Source organism: Oncorhynchus kisutch, linkage group LG8, assembly GCF_002021735.2.
Source record: "Oncorhynchus kisutch isolate 150728-3 linkage group LG8, Okis_V2, whole genome shotgun sequence".
Lineage (NCBI taxonomy): Eukaryota > Metazoa > Chordata > Actinopteri > Salmoniformes > Salmonidae > Oncorhynchus > Oncorhynchus kisutch.
This window is the reverse complement of record NC_034181.2, coordinates 52,875,879-52,890,108: the sequence shown is the minus strand read 5'-3', so window position 1 is coordinate 52,890,108 and position 14,230 is coordinate 52,875,879. Positions and strand designations below refer to the sequence as shown.

The 14,230-nt window shown below is 44.9% G+C and overlaps 1 pseudogene; it reads right to left on the bottom strand.

The window, feature by feature from the left end:
- Positions 1-7,745: 7,745 nt before the first annotated feature.
- On the bottom strand, positions 7,746-7,907 carry LOC116374913 (uncharacterized; annotated as a pseudogene).
- Positions 7,908-14,230: the final 6,323 nt, after the last annotated feature.

Genomic DNA, 14,230 nt, shown 5'->3' with positions numbered 1-14,230 from the left:
AATATACACGGATAAATTCATGAAGGACGCCACCAGTTCATCCGATGAAATGTCCATCGCCATTACCGTACACTATTTAGTTCATCCATCAATCACTCCTTCCCATGGACATGCGACATCGTTATCTCGTACTCATGATCCCCCTTGCATCAGCACCCTGTCACCGCTCCGCATGCCTCCTTTATCCCTCGCAGCAATTCCATCGTTAGTTTATGATTCCCAGTGATATCCACTGCCATAATACAAGCCCTATCATAGGATTTCTCCCTCGACGGTGGTGCACCAGAATTATTTTCTCCATGTCCCGCACTCTTTCAGTTTCCTCGCGATGGTCATAGAAGCCATTGTTATCCGACCGGTTACACAGAGACCTTTCCCCCAACAACATAAGCTGGTGAAAATCAACTCAACTAATAATTCAAAAAAATAAAAACAATTTCAAACAAATTGCCAAAAAAATACATATATACCAAAAAGCAGCGAACAATTCCCTCTCCTACAAAACCAACTTGCCTGAAACAACGTCTTCAATCACTGATCCTGCTTAGCTTCCAAGAACAGATGAGATCACAGACCAGGCTAGCAGGCCACCCCAGCTAGCATACAACACAAAACTGAAGACAGTGGGAGGAGCAAAAGGAAGACAAGATGATATACAGGGGAGGGGAAATGCAAAAAACTAAATATAAATTAAGGAAGAAAGAAAGGAAAAGGAGCAGCGGGCCTGTAGTATACCACCGAGACCACCACCTTACCCAGGACAAAATAAAACAATTGTGAAACAGAACAACAATAATACACTTAACAAAATAACTCAGAACACAATTACCCGGGCGCCCTCAGGCCTATGATTGCCTCTCCGATCAAATGCAGCAACTGTCAAAGAAAATACACAAAGAACAGATTATTAATGTTACTATTATTTAAGTTTCGTGACATTTCCCTTTAAAACAGCTCATTTATATTTGTACAACATTTATACACATGAAAATAGCATTTGAATATTAAATTTTTGTTTACCTCTTGAAGCTAGGGGGCACTATTTTTATGTTTGGAAAAATAACGTTCCCAAAGTAAACTGCCTATTTCTCAGGACCAGATAATAGAATATGCATATAATTGACAGATTAGGATAGAAAACACAAGTTTCCAACTGTAAAAATATTGTCTGAGTGTAACAGAACTGATATTGCAGCCGAAAGCCTGAGAAAAATCCAATCAGGAAGCGACTCTTATTTTGAAACCCTGTGTTCCTATGCATCCCTATTGACCATTGAAAGGGATATCAACCAGATACCTTTTTTCTATGGCTTTCCTAGGGTGTCTACAGCCTTTAGACATACTTTCAGGCCTTTATTTTGAAGAATGAGCGTGACCACATTACGTAAGTGGACAGGTGGGGGCTCTCTGAGTAATTTTTGCGCAAAAGAGAGAGAGTTCCTCCCAGTCCGAGTGACAAGCCAAATGTCCCAGTTGATATATTATCGAATAGATATTTGAAAAACACCTTGAGGATTGATTATAAAAAACATTCGACATGTTTCTGTCAACATTATGGATATAATTTGGAATTTTTGTCTGCGTTGTGGTGACCGCTATTTCCGGTGGATTCCTGGGCATAATGCACCAAACTAACGGAGGTATTTGGATATAAAAAATATCTTTATGGAAGAAAATGAACATTTGCTTTCTAACTGGGAGTCTCGTGAGTGAAAACATCCGACGATCATCAAAGGTAAACGATTAATTTGATTGCTTTTCTGATTTTCGTGACCAAGTTACCTGATGCTAGGTGTACCTATTGTTTTGTTAGGCTATCGATAAACTTACACAAACGCTTGTATTGCTTTCACTGTAAAGCATAATCTCAAAATCTGAAACAACAGGGTGATTAACAAAAGGCTAAGCTGTGTTTCGCTATATTTCACTTGTGATTTCATGAATATGAATATTTTCTAGTAATATTTTTTGACTATGCTATTCAGCGTTGCTGATAACAAATATACCGGATCCGGGAGGGGTAGTTCCAAGAGGTTAAATTATGTTAAAAACAACAGGAACAACCATGAATAAATTTATTTTTTCATCCAATCTGTAAAAGCCATTTAAGTTGTCTACAAATGATTTAAAAATGTGCTATTCCGAATCAATAACTGTCCTGTCCTTCGGGGCCCAGAGGAGATCCCTCCCCTAGGCGCATCGCCCTAGGTGCCGCAGCGCTGTCAGGCCGGGACCTTGGGAGTTGTGGGGGACCCTTCGCCTGTGGTCAAGGCCCCCTTCTGTACCACCCCAGGTCTACCGTGGCTACCATGGCCACTGCCTGGGGGATGGACTCTACTCGTTTCGCTACCAGCAGGTTGTGGGAGGACCACAGTGCTTCCTTCCACAGGTCCCTGGCAGCTCTGCACTCCCAGAGCAAGTGCGTCAGACTCCTCTTGGCCGCAGCCTGGTCGGGTGTCCTCACCATGCCCCGGGAGTGCATAACGGCCGTAACCTGGAGGATCTCGTGGGTGACAATCCAGGACAGGTCCTGTTGATGGTTCAACAGAGCCAGATAGGCCACGTTGTGCCAAACCGTTGTGGGCTCTCCTGTAGCAAGCCTGTGCACTGGACACACTGGTTCCTGCTCCTGCAAAAGAGAGAGAAGAGCACGATGTATAGCTCAAATGGTTACTGCCTCTTTTTCCAGTTAAAAATGTCTTGACTTCTGGAGCTGGATGTAGTGGGTGGGTAGCAGGAAAAAGACAGGGGCTCGCAGGTCGACTGGGATCAGCCTTAGGATCCTGAGGTAAGATCCCAGCCAGAACCGGAGAGGTGGCAAGAGTGAGATGTAACACTATGTAGCGGCTGCCCAGGAACAAGTAGAGGTCAGGCAAGCCTTTCCCCCCCTTGGACCTGGGGCCTCTTGACCTCCTCCCTCCTCAGCCTCTCCCACTTGCTTCCCCACAGGAAGTAAAACAGCATCTATTCCAGTGCTAAAATAGTTCTTTGTGGGGGGATAAAAACAGAACTGATTAATAAAAGCACAGGTAAAATCACAGCATTAATGATTAAAAGTCAGCTGTCATAGCCCCCAAAAATCGAGGTTCTGTCTTACTGTCCCCAGGATCCCACTTCATTTGCCGATCCCTTCTCCCTCCCTGTCAAACCTTTCCCCAGTACCATTATGTAGGTCATTTTAACAGTCAGTGGTAGACCGGTCAAATCTGGGTCTGCCCATGATTCGAAAAATTGGGCTTTGTTTTGTCTCTGGCCAGTCATCCCCCCCCACTCCCCGGGATACCCACCCAACTGATCCGTTGGTCCCTTCTCAAGACCTGTGCCAGTGGTTCGATGCAGGCCACAAACAGAAGAGGAGATAAAGGACAGCCCTGATAGACGCCGCATTGTACTCCCACTGCTTTTGACAAAGCACATTTACAAGGACTTTGCTGGTGATATCCCCATGCAGCAGTCCCACCCAAGCTAAGAACCTGTCCGGAAGCCCATTTATTGCAGTACCTTGAAGAGGTACTGGTGCGAGGCCTGATCAAAATCTAAATTTAGGACTACATGCGTGTGTTTCTGTCTCTCGCATGACCGATGGCATCTCTGATCAGTACCAGGCTGTCCGTGATCTTCCTTCTGGGAAGGGCACAGGTTTGGTCCTCCCCTAAAACAGAAGACATTCTGAGTGTTAGAACCTTGGTAAAAAAGTATACAATCAAAATTTAAAAGGGTAATAGGTCTCCAGTTTGTCTTGTGTAAAAGAGTCACAATCCCAACTCTAAAATTGTCAGGTAGTTTGTCAAGTTGTTCAAAGTCAGTAAGACAGAAGTTTGTCGGCTAAGACATCCCAAAAGGTCAGATAAAACTCCAAGAGGAGGCCGTCCTCCCCCGGTGACTTACCCCTCTTAAAATGTTTCAGTCCTTTATCAATTTCTGTCATTGTCAGGTATTTTGTTAGGCTGTGGCCCCATCCGAGGGTGTCCTCGGATGGGGCCACAGTGTCTCCTGACCCCTCCTGTCTCAGCCTCCAGTATTTATGCTGCAGTAGTTTATGTGTCGGGGGGCTGGGGTCAGTTTGTTATATCTGGAGTACTTCTCCTGTCCTATTCGGTGTCCTGTGTGAATCTAAGTGTGCGTTCTCTAATTCTCTCCTTCTCTCTTTCTTTCTCTCTCTCGGAGGACCTGAGCCCTAGGACCATGCCCCAGGACTACCTGACATGATGACTCCTTGCTGTCCCCAGTCCACCTGGCCATGCTGCTGTTCCAGTTTCAACTGACCTGAGCCCTAGGACCATGCCCCAGGACTACTTGACATGATGACTCCTTGCTGTTCCAGTTTCAACTTCCACCTGACTGTGCTGCTGCTCCAGTTTCAACTGTTCTGCCTTATTATTATTCAACCATGCTGGTCATTTATGAACATTTGAACATCTTGGCCATGTTCTGTTATAATCTCCACCCGGCACAGCCAGAAGAGGACTGGCCACCCCACATAGCCTGGTTCCTCTCTAGGTTTCTTCCTAGGTTTTGGCCTTTCTAGGGAGTTTTTCCTAGCCACCGTGCTTCTACACCTGCATTGCTTGCTGTTTGGGGTTTTAGGCTGGGTTTCTGTACAGCACTTTGAGATATCAGCTGATGTACGAAGGGCTATATAAATAAATTTGATTTGATTTGATCCTCGACTACTTATTTTATTCCCTCTGTTTTTAAAACCCATCTTTGTTTTTAATCGTGTCATTGTCCTACCCTTTAACTATTTTCTTAAAGTGCCTCGTACACTTCTCCGTTTCTAATTCCCTATCCTTACTTCTTAAAATAACCCCCTTTTCTGTTTTGCTAAAAATGCCATTTCCTTCAATTTCATGGTTAAAATCAAAGACATCAGATGATTAAAAGGTGTTATTAAACTCTCAGCAAAACAACATAATAAAACAAACCACCACAAATACTCAAAACAAGGCATTTAAATCACAAAACAAATGAAAACCCAAAATTATAACCCAGGGGAGCACCGTCCCTCCCATAGGGCAGAACCTTCCTTAGGCGGCCTGCTAGGACATGGGCTACCACCTTGTAGTCTGCGCACAATAGCGTAATGGGCCTGTAGTTCCCTAGGTTATCCCTTTCCCTTTTCTTGAAAAGCAGCATCAAGACCCCAGAAGCCCTGAATCATACACTGCTTTTTTTACCGGAAGAAAATCTCTGCCCAAAATTTCCCAAAAGGTAACATAAAACTCCAGAGGATGCACATCGTAACCTGGCACCTTGTCGGTTGGTAAAACCCACAAAGCATCCTCAACCTCCGCAAGCTCGAAAGGGTGGTCAAGATCAGAGGCTGCCTCCGGGGGAACCTTTTCCCTCAAAAACCCTAAGACACATTCTTTCGTACCATCTGTCCTTCTCCCTAAAAGATCCTTGGTAGGAGGACGCTGCTTCCACCATGCCCTTTGGGTCAGAAACCATTCCCCCCTTCTGTTTGCAGCTGAGCAATAACTGCTTTCTCACGGTCAGCTTTAACCTGTTTAAAAAAATATGAGCTGCTTGCCTCCCCAAACTCGAACTTAAAGAGACCTAAAGAGAAAGTCTCTGGCCTTCCCCTGAAAATACAGCCCCAACTTACTTTTTAAAACCTCCATCCTCTCCACATCCCTCCCCTCACCCTTTTTCTCACCCTTTTGACCAAGGCAGTCAGCTCCCCCTGAAGTCGTTGTAAAACCTCCCTATCTGCACGGGCCTTAGCGACACAGTGAGAAATGGCCAGGGTGCGCACATTGCGCTTTACGCACCCCCACCATTCGACTAGGGAACCAACAAAGTGCTTGAGGTCACCCTATATCTCATAATGGGATTTAAAAGCCTCCCTAAAAGAAAGATCTGCCAAAATGTTGGAGTTTAATTTCCAAAAACAATACCTGGGCTGGAGAAAGTGACTTGCAAGACTGGCACAGATACAGGTAAAATAAAAATAGATTTTTTACCGAGGTTCAGGAGGTGCATAAATGTTAAAACGAAACTTCACCCCCCTCCAGTCTGCATCAACCACTAAAACCCTACCCGGTATGACAGAAAAAGAACCCACCAAACAAAATCCCCACCCCAGGGGAGTGCACCCCCCCAACCCCCATCTGGACTCTCCCTTCGTCCACCTCCTTGAAAAAACAGAAACATCCCCCATGTCCCTTAAATAAACCTCTTGTAAAAAGAAAACCTGGAAGACACAGGAAAGGTACTGAAACACCCCTTTCTTCCCCATATCCCTTAATCCCCTTACATTCACTGTTACTACTGTAAAAAGGGCCATTCAAAGGAAGGAACTAAACAAGATCACCCAGGGTCTCAATGCAGTCTCTCTCAGACAGGAGCCACCCCCATCCCAAAGCCATTCACCCCTTCCAGGTAACTGTTTGTCATGCCTGGCACCACAAAAGAGCGTTCAGGGCTGGAAAAGGAGTCCACACAGGTTGGTACCTGTCCACAGACCTGCGATGCTTGCACAGGACTGGAAGAGTGGTCTCCCCCGGACAGTACCTGTGCACAGTCCACTGAAGCCTCCTCAGGATTGGTGTCCATCTCCGAGGTGCCTGTCCCGGGAAGTGCAGGAACCAAACAGGACCCCTGGACCTGATCCCCGGCTTCAGAGGCCGCCAGTGCAAGAACCTTCAAAACAACTGGATCTTGGGTCTCAGCCCCCACATCTGACCCACATCTGACCCCACATCTGACCCTTCTGACCCGTATCAGGGTTCAGCACTGTAAACCGGTTGGAGTTGGCCCCCGATGGCCTCCTGTGCTCTTCCACCGCCACCCGGTCAGTGACCCAGTGACCCTCCTCTTGTTCCTTTTCCCCTTGTACACGATCCCGGCCTCTCTATTGTCCTAAGATGCCGATCCAGTCGACCCGCTAGCCGAAGACGACCTCATCTTTCAAGAAATGGTTTGGGTAGCCGAGTCGTCTGACATCTCACTCAGCAGACTATCCTCCCAGGCTCCGGTCAGCAGCTCCATCTTCTCCAAAGTCACCTTCGGACAGACCTCCTTTACTGCAGCACCTCGGCTGCAGTCACTCGAATTTCCTTAAGAACCTCCTCTATTGGCCGGAGAGGAGAGCCCACAGCACCTTCTTCGAGGCCATCAACGGCTGCCTCCGCATAGGTCCATTGTCTATTTGGGCAGTCTTTAAACAAGTGGCCCTGCTTCCCACAGCCATTGCAGACTTGCACCTTGACCTGGTTTCCCACAGTTTCTGCACTTCAGCAGGTTGCACCCCATGGCCAAATGATCAAAGCAACGGCAGTGTCTACAAAAACGTGATGTGCCTGAATAAAACAGGTAACCCCGGTCCGCTCCAATGGAGAAATAGGCTGGTGGGTGAACCAACTTATCTACTCCTTCCGGATCCCTGTTCAGTGCGACACGGAACTGTCTCCTCCCTGACCAGATCCCGTAGGTACCGTACCCCAGGACTCACATTCCCAAACCGGCATGTGAAAGCCCCGATTCTGTCATCTCCCACATAGGGATTGTAAATGTGCACGGCGATGATCTTTAAATCCAACAAGCACAAGGGGAAAACCTGAAAGTTTGAGAATGGCACACTAGCTGCCTTTGCAGGTGAAATGGAGGGAAACGGGGGACCCCTTGAAGGGAGCTTCGCCCTTCTTTCAATTTGGATGTTTCTTCTTTTTTTCTCTTCCCTTTACTTCTTCTGCTAGCTTTTCACACAGCTTTGAGTTTTTTTCCTATTGACAATGGGAAAAAAGTGTTGCACCTTTCCCGGAGGTACTGCAATACCGGGTCGATGCGTGGAGAGGACGGAGCAACCCCTATTTCCGACTCCCTGTTCGAAAAATCAACATGTAGTCCCCCCATCGGGGGACGTATCAGAAACTGATACGATTTTTCTTTTTTAGAAAAATAATTTATTACATTCAATGCCATTCATACAAACCAAACCCATCAATATTCAAAACAAACTCAAATATAGTCATTTTTAAATTAAAAAAAGGAAACCAGGGTAGGATCTTCCCTCCCCACCTACCAAACTACCTTGAAAATAATTACAACCTCAAATTAACTCTTGAAACTACCCCTCCCGGATCCGGGAGAATTGTCATCAACTACACTAATTAGCATAGTGCAACGGACAAAATATCTTACAAGAAAATATTCATATTCATGAAATCACAAGTGAAATATAGTGAAACACAGTGTAGCCTTTTGTTAATCACCCTGTCATCTCAGATTTTGAAATGATGCTTTACAGCCAAAGCAAGACAAGCATTTGTGTAAGTTTATCTATAGCCTAGCATAGCATATTGTCCAGCTAGCAGCAGGCAGCTTGGTCATGAAAATCAGAAAAGCAATAAAATTAAATAGTTTACCTTTGATGAGCTTCGGATCTTTTCACTCACGAGACTCCCAGTTAGACAGCAAATGTTCATTTTGTTCCATGAAGATTATTTTTATAGCCGAAATACCTCTGTTTGTTCTTCATGTTTTGTTGAGAAATCCACCGGAAATTGCGGTCACGACAACGCCAAAGAATATTCCAAATTAGCTCCATAATATCGACAGAAACATGGCAAATGTTTTTTATAATCAATCCTCAAGGTGTTTTTCCAATATCTATTCGATAATATATCAACCGGGACAATTGGCTTCTTAATAGGAGCGAGAGGAGCAATGGCCGCTTTTGTCTATTACACACAAATCACCCACCAGCTGACCACTGACGCAATGTTGTCGTTCACGCTATTTTTCTAAATAAAAGCCTGAAACTATGTCTTGTGACTGTAGACACATTAGGGAAGCCATAGAAAAGGGAATCTGGTTGATATCCCTTTCAATGCTCAATAGGGAGGCATAGGAACGCAGAGGTTTCAAAGTAAGAGTCACTTCCTGATTGGATTTTCTCAGGCCTGCAATATCAGTTCTGTTATACTCAGACAATATTTTTACAGTTTTGGAAACTTTAGAGTGTGTTCTATCCTAAGCTGTCAATTATATGCATATTCTAGCATCTTGTCCTGAGAAATAGCCTGTTTACTTTGGGAACGTTATTTTCCAAAAATGAAAGTACTGCCCCCTAGTATCAAGAGCTTAAACCAACCCGACTATTACTCCCAGGACACACCAAAATAAAAGACAGAAAACTCACCCTATGCTCCCCTGCACCGTCGACCTCCATCTCCCTAACCCAGGATGCAGGAACGTTGTTTGATACTTGAGTACACTGCATCCTGGGTTGTGCCTCAAACTCCACCACCTTGATTCCCAGTGTGCCCCCAAACATCTCCCAACCCTGGGCCATACCTGGGAGCTCAATCTCCGTCAGGAGTGACTGCGAAGAGGGGGCCAATAAGGGCCCTGAAATTTCTAATTCCATCTCCTGCCTTGCCACCCCCTCCCTTCTACTACTCCTCCTTCTGTCCACCGAGCGCCTCCTTGTCCTATTCATTGGAGAATGCAGGGGAATCTCTATCCCCCCTCCCTGCCAGCTCCTCCACCATCTCCTCTACTCGGCACTTGACGCATCACTGTCCCCCACCCTCCTTCACACTATCTCCCCGTCTACCTCTGATCCCTCTGCTCCTTTCACAGACGGCCCTGATGCCAACACCTGCCCTGGCACGTGGAGTGGGCGTTGATGATGATGGTTTCTCCTGTTCCTCTTCTCCCGCTGCAGCTTTTTTCTCCTCCTCCTGCCGTGTGTCCATTCCCTGTGGGCCTGTGCTTGGGTCTGGGTCTCCTCTTCCCCCATCCTCCACTCTCGCTCTCCTCTAGCTGCAGATGCGTATGACTGCTGACGAGCCGGGCAGTTCCGCCACAGGTGCGCTAGCGAGCTACACCTGTGACATGCCTTCGGCTCGTCAGTCTCTAAAATATGTCCGTAAGCCATACAACGCCTGCAAAAGGGAGGCTGACAGGTATAAAACAACGTCCCCGTCATCCCCCAGGGAGAACATAGCTGGAGGATGAAGGTAACCTCCCAGGCCCTTTTGGGTATTCCCTAAGGAGAGCCTGAAGGCTTCTCCTCCCATACCAAAACCCGAGAGTGTCATTGAGGAGCCTTGCTGAGAAGATGTTGTCCAAATATCTCCCCAGGAAGGCACTAACGTCCTCGTCCTTCACATGTGGGTTATAAATATTAACTGTTACTACTCTAAAGTTGTTCTCTGCCAAGCTTTTCTCTACATAGTGGCACATGGGTCTTTCCTGCTCAAACTCCCACCATTTCATCTTGTTTCTCCTCTGTGTAGAAGGTGACATCATACGCTCTATCCAATGGAGGCATCCTTTAAACCCATTTGAGTAACCCCGTCAGCAAGGTCCTTCCAAGCGCCTCCCTTCCGAAAGGCTCCATGTCCTTCTCCTTCCATGTGAATCTACCGCATTCGCAAGTCCAATCCCCAGAATCCTTGCCTTCTCCTCCAGGAAAAAGGCTTTCTCAATAGAATTCCAGCTCTCTTCAAAGAAAAACCAAATGAAACAATTATTACGAACCGGGAAAATATTCCGCCCGAAGGAAAAAAAACTCTTGCCAAAAGGCTAAGAAGCGATAACCCACAAATTGACCCTTGCACCCGCCGGGCACCTGGGGGTCTCGGCAGACCTCAGCGGTTTGGCAATAGTAGGCTCCTCCCCAGCCAAAGTTTCCCTGGCGACAAGCAGGTGTTTTGTTTTTAAAGTCGCCAATGCATCTTTAACCTGTCTAGCAGAAGCCCTCGCCAACAGCCAATGAAATTGCAGGGCGCCAAATACAAATCAACAGAAATCTTATAAATCAAATTTCTCAAACATACAATTATTAGGCACTATTATGAAGATACTATTCTCGTTAATCCAGCCACAGTGTCTGATGTCCAAAATGCTTTCAAGCGAAAGCTCCACAAACTATTGTTAGGTCACCACCAAGCCACAGAAAAACCCAGCCATTTTTCCAGCCAAAGAGAGGAGTCACAAAAAGCACAAATAGAGATTAAATGAATCACTAACCTTTGATGATCTTCATCAGATGACACTCACAGGACTTCATGTTACACAATACATGTATGTTCGATAAAGTGCATATTTATATCAAAAAATCAAATTTTACATTGGCGCGTTATGTTCAGTAGTTCTAAAACATGCAGTGATTGTGCAGAGCCAAACGAATTCACAGAAATACTCATTATAAATGTTGATAAAAATTCTAGTGTTATGCATGGAACTTTAGATACACTTCTCCTTAATGCAACCGCTGTCAGATTTCAAACAAACTTTACGGAAAAAACCTAATCTGAGAACTGCGCTCAAAGCCTAAACCAGCCAGAGAAATATCCGCCATGTTGGGTAGTCAACATTATTCACAAGTTAATATTTATAATGCTATTTACCTTTGATTATCTTCATCAGAATGCACTCCCAGGAATCGCAGTTCCACAATAAATGCTTGTTTTGTTTGATAATGTCCATTTATGACCAATAGCTTCTTTTAGGGCATTTGGTAAACAAATCCAAAACCGCGATCTGGTCCAGTCTGGTACTGAAGAAAAAATGTTGATGTTTGATGAATAAGAAGAATGAGTGACTTCCTGGGTGGCCTTTTATTCTTCATAATTTTAATGATTTTTGTTCATTTTTTAAAATTCTTCATAAGAAAGGATCATGGAAGCCATTAAACAATGGCAAATATAGACATTTGAAGGTGTTTTTAAGTACAGCGATTATGTTGGTGGGAAATATTATCGACATTACTTTGCACGGGCTGTCCCTCAGGTTGTGGCAGGAAGACACATTTGGATGCCCAAACTGCACATTTTGGCTTTTCACCCAATAAATATTTTATCTTCGTCTTTTATAGTTTCAATTTTTTTGTATTGAATTAAAATTTTGGGAAAGAAATTCTCACAATGTAATAGGAAATGCAGCTCTACCTCTCCCCCGGAGCAGTGAGCACAGCCTGTCCTCTCTGTGCAGCCAGGTTTGTCTGTGATGACTGGTCTCTATAGCCAGACTGTGGTCACTGAGTCTGTACCTAGTCAATGTTTTCTATCAGTCACAGTGGTCAGATAGTCTGCCACCATGTACAGTCTGTTGAGAGCCAAATAGCATTGAAGTTTACTTTGACTTTTGTGGTGCCTTTCCAATAGGTGATATATTTTTCTTTTGTGATGATTTGGTTGGGCCAGATTTTCTGAGTGCTGTCCTGAAGCTCTATGGGGTTGGTTTGGGTTGGTGAACTGAGCCTCAGAACCAGCTGGCTGAGGGGACTCTATTGACATTGTAGAGCTGTGTGATGGAATGTTTTGGGGTCACTTGTTTTTGGATGGTTGTTACGAATACGGGGGGATGGTATCGAGACCCGTAACATTACTCATGCAAAGTGTAATAGTGACAAAGTAACGGTGATAACGATAATAACCACAGACAACTAATATCTACCGGCAAACACATGGTAAATGGGGGGGGGGGCAGGAAAAAGGGCTGAACTGGACCCAAGGCAAGAAACAAATATCCCTAAGCTAGACTAGCCTACTTAAATACAGCTAACTAACCAAAAATAGTGGGTAGTCCTCCCAGTTCAAACTAATGTTTTTAAAACAAAGTTTACCTACGGGTAGTATATGCCCATGGGCAACTTGTCTTAGTACCCCCTTTTCCCACCGTCAAACATAAAAACAATACTCAGAGGTGGGGACAAAGTGACATGTAGTTGTGAAAACAAAAACCAGAGAACTACCGAGAGATTGAGCTCCAGAGGAAACAACTGACTGGGTTTTTAAACCAAGGGGATGTGATTGGGTAATGGAAGCAGGAGGAGGTGTGGTATTCAGATTAGCGACTGATTGGGGAATGATTTCCACCTGTGAGGGGAGAAGGAGAGAAAATAAATACACAGGATACACACAGAATACTTGTATCCGCAACACCCCCACCCTTAAAAGAGCAATCCTAGGGGGGGATTGTGACCACAGTATTTACAAAACATACAAAAATCTGTATTTTTTTTTTACACACGAGACAAAGCACCAGCCAACACATTTTCAGAAACTTTATTATGCCGTATCTCCAAATGATAATTTTGCACAAAGGCCCAACGCATTAGGCGCTGGTTCTGGTTGTACATCCGGTGGAGAAACAATAAGGGGTTATGATCAGTATATACAATCACTGGTAGGGCACTGGAACCAATATAATCTTCAAAGTGTTGTAGAGATAAAGCAAGAGCTTCTTGTTCAATAGTTGCATAATTTGTCTGACATTTGTTAAACTTACGAGAAAAATAACAAACAGGATGATCCACTCGTCCTGCTGCAGTAGAACAGCACCAGCACCTCTGGCACTAGCATCTACCTCAAGTTTAAACGGTTGTTCAAAATCCGGAGCAGCAAGTACAGGGGTATTACATAAGAGTGCTTTAGCAGATTCAAAAGCTACCTGACAATCAGGGGACCACTCAAACGATCTTGCCGGACTGAGCAAATCTGTCAATGGAGCAACTATTGCAGAGAAGTTCTTACAGAAACTACGGTAGTAGCCAACCATCCCTAAAAAGTGGCGTAGCTCTCGTCTGGTGGTAGGTGCGGGAAATGCAGTTATAGCCAAAACCTTGGCATCAACAGGGCGCACCTGTCCATGGCCAACTTCTTTACCGAGATAGGTAACAGTAACCTTTCCAAACTCGCACTTTGCCAAGGTCAGGGTTAGAGAAGCAGCTGCCAAACGTTCACATACTACCCTTAGAGAGTCAACATGATCTGACCACTCAGACAAATAAATTACTAGATCATCAAGGTATGCTCTACAATTGGGAACGCCAGCTAATACGGAGTTAACCAGTTGTTGGAAAGTGGCTGGTGCATTTCGCATCCCAAAAGCCATGACAGAGTACTGTAGGAAGTTGTCAGGGGTTACAAAGGCAGAAATCTCAGAAGCAAATGAGGTTAACGGAACCTGCCAGTAACCTTTTCAGAGGTCCAACTTAGTTACATACTTAGCAGCACCAACAGTGTCGATACAGTCATCCAGTCTGGGTAACGGGAACAAATTTACCTTTCGATAATCCGTACATAACCTGGAAGTACCATCAGGTTTAGGAACCAGAATTCAAGGAGAACTCCAAGGGCTTGAACTTGGCGTAGCCAGTTCATTCTCCAACAAATATTTCACTTCATCCCTCATTATCTTCCGCTTAGAAGCATTGATATGGGTGTTGCTTGATAGGGGCAGCATTTCCAACATTAATGTCATGTTCCAACAC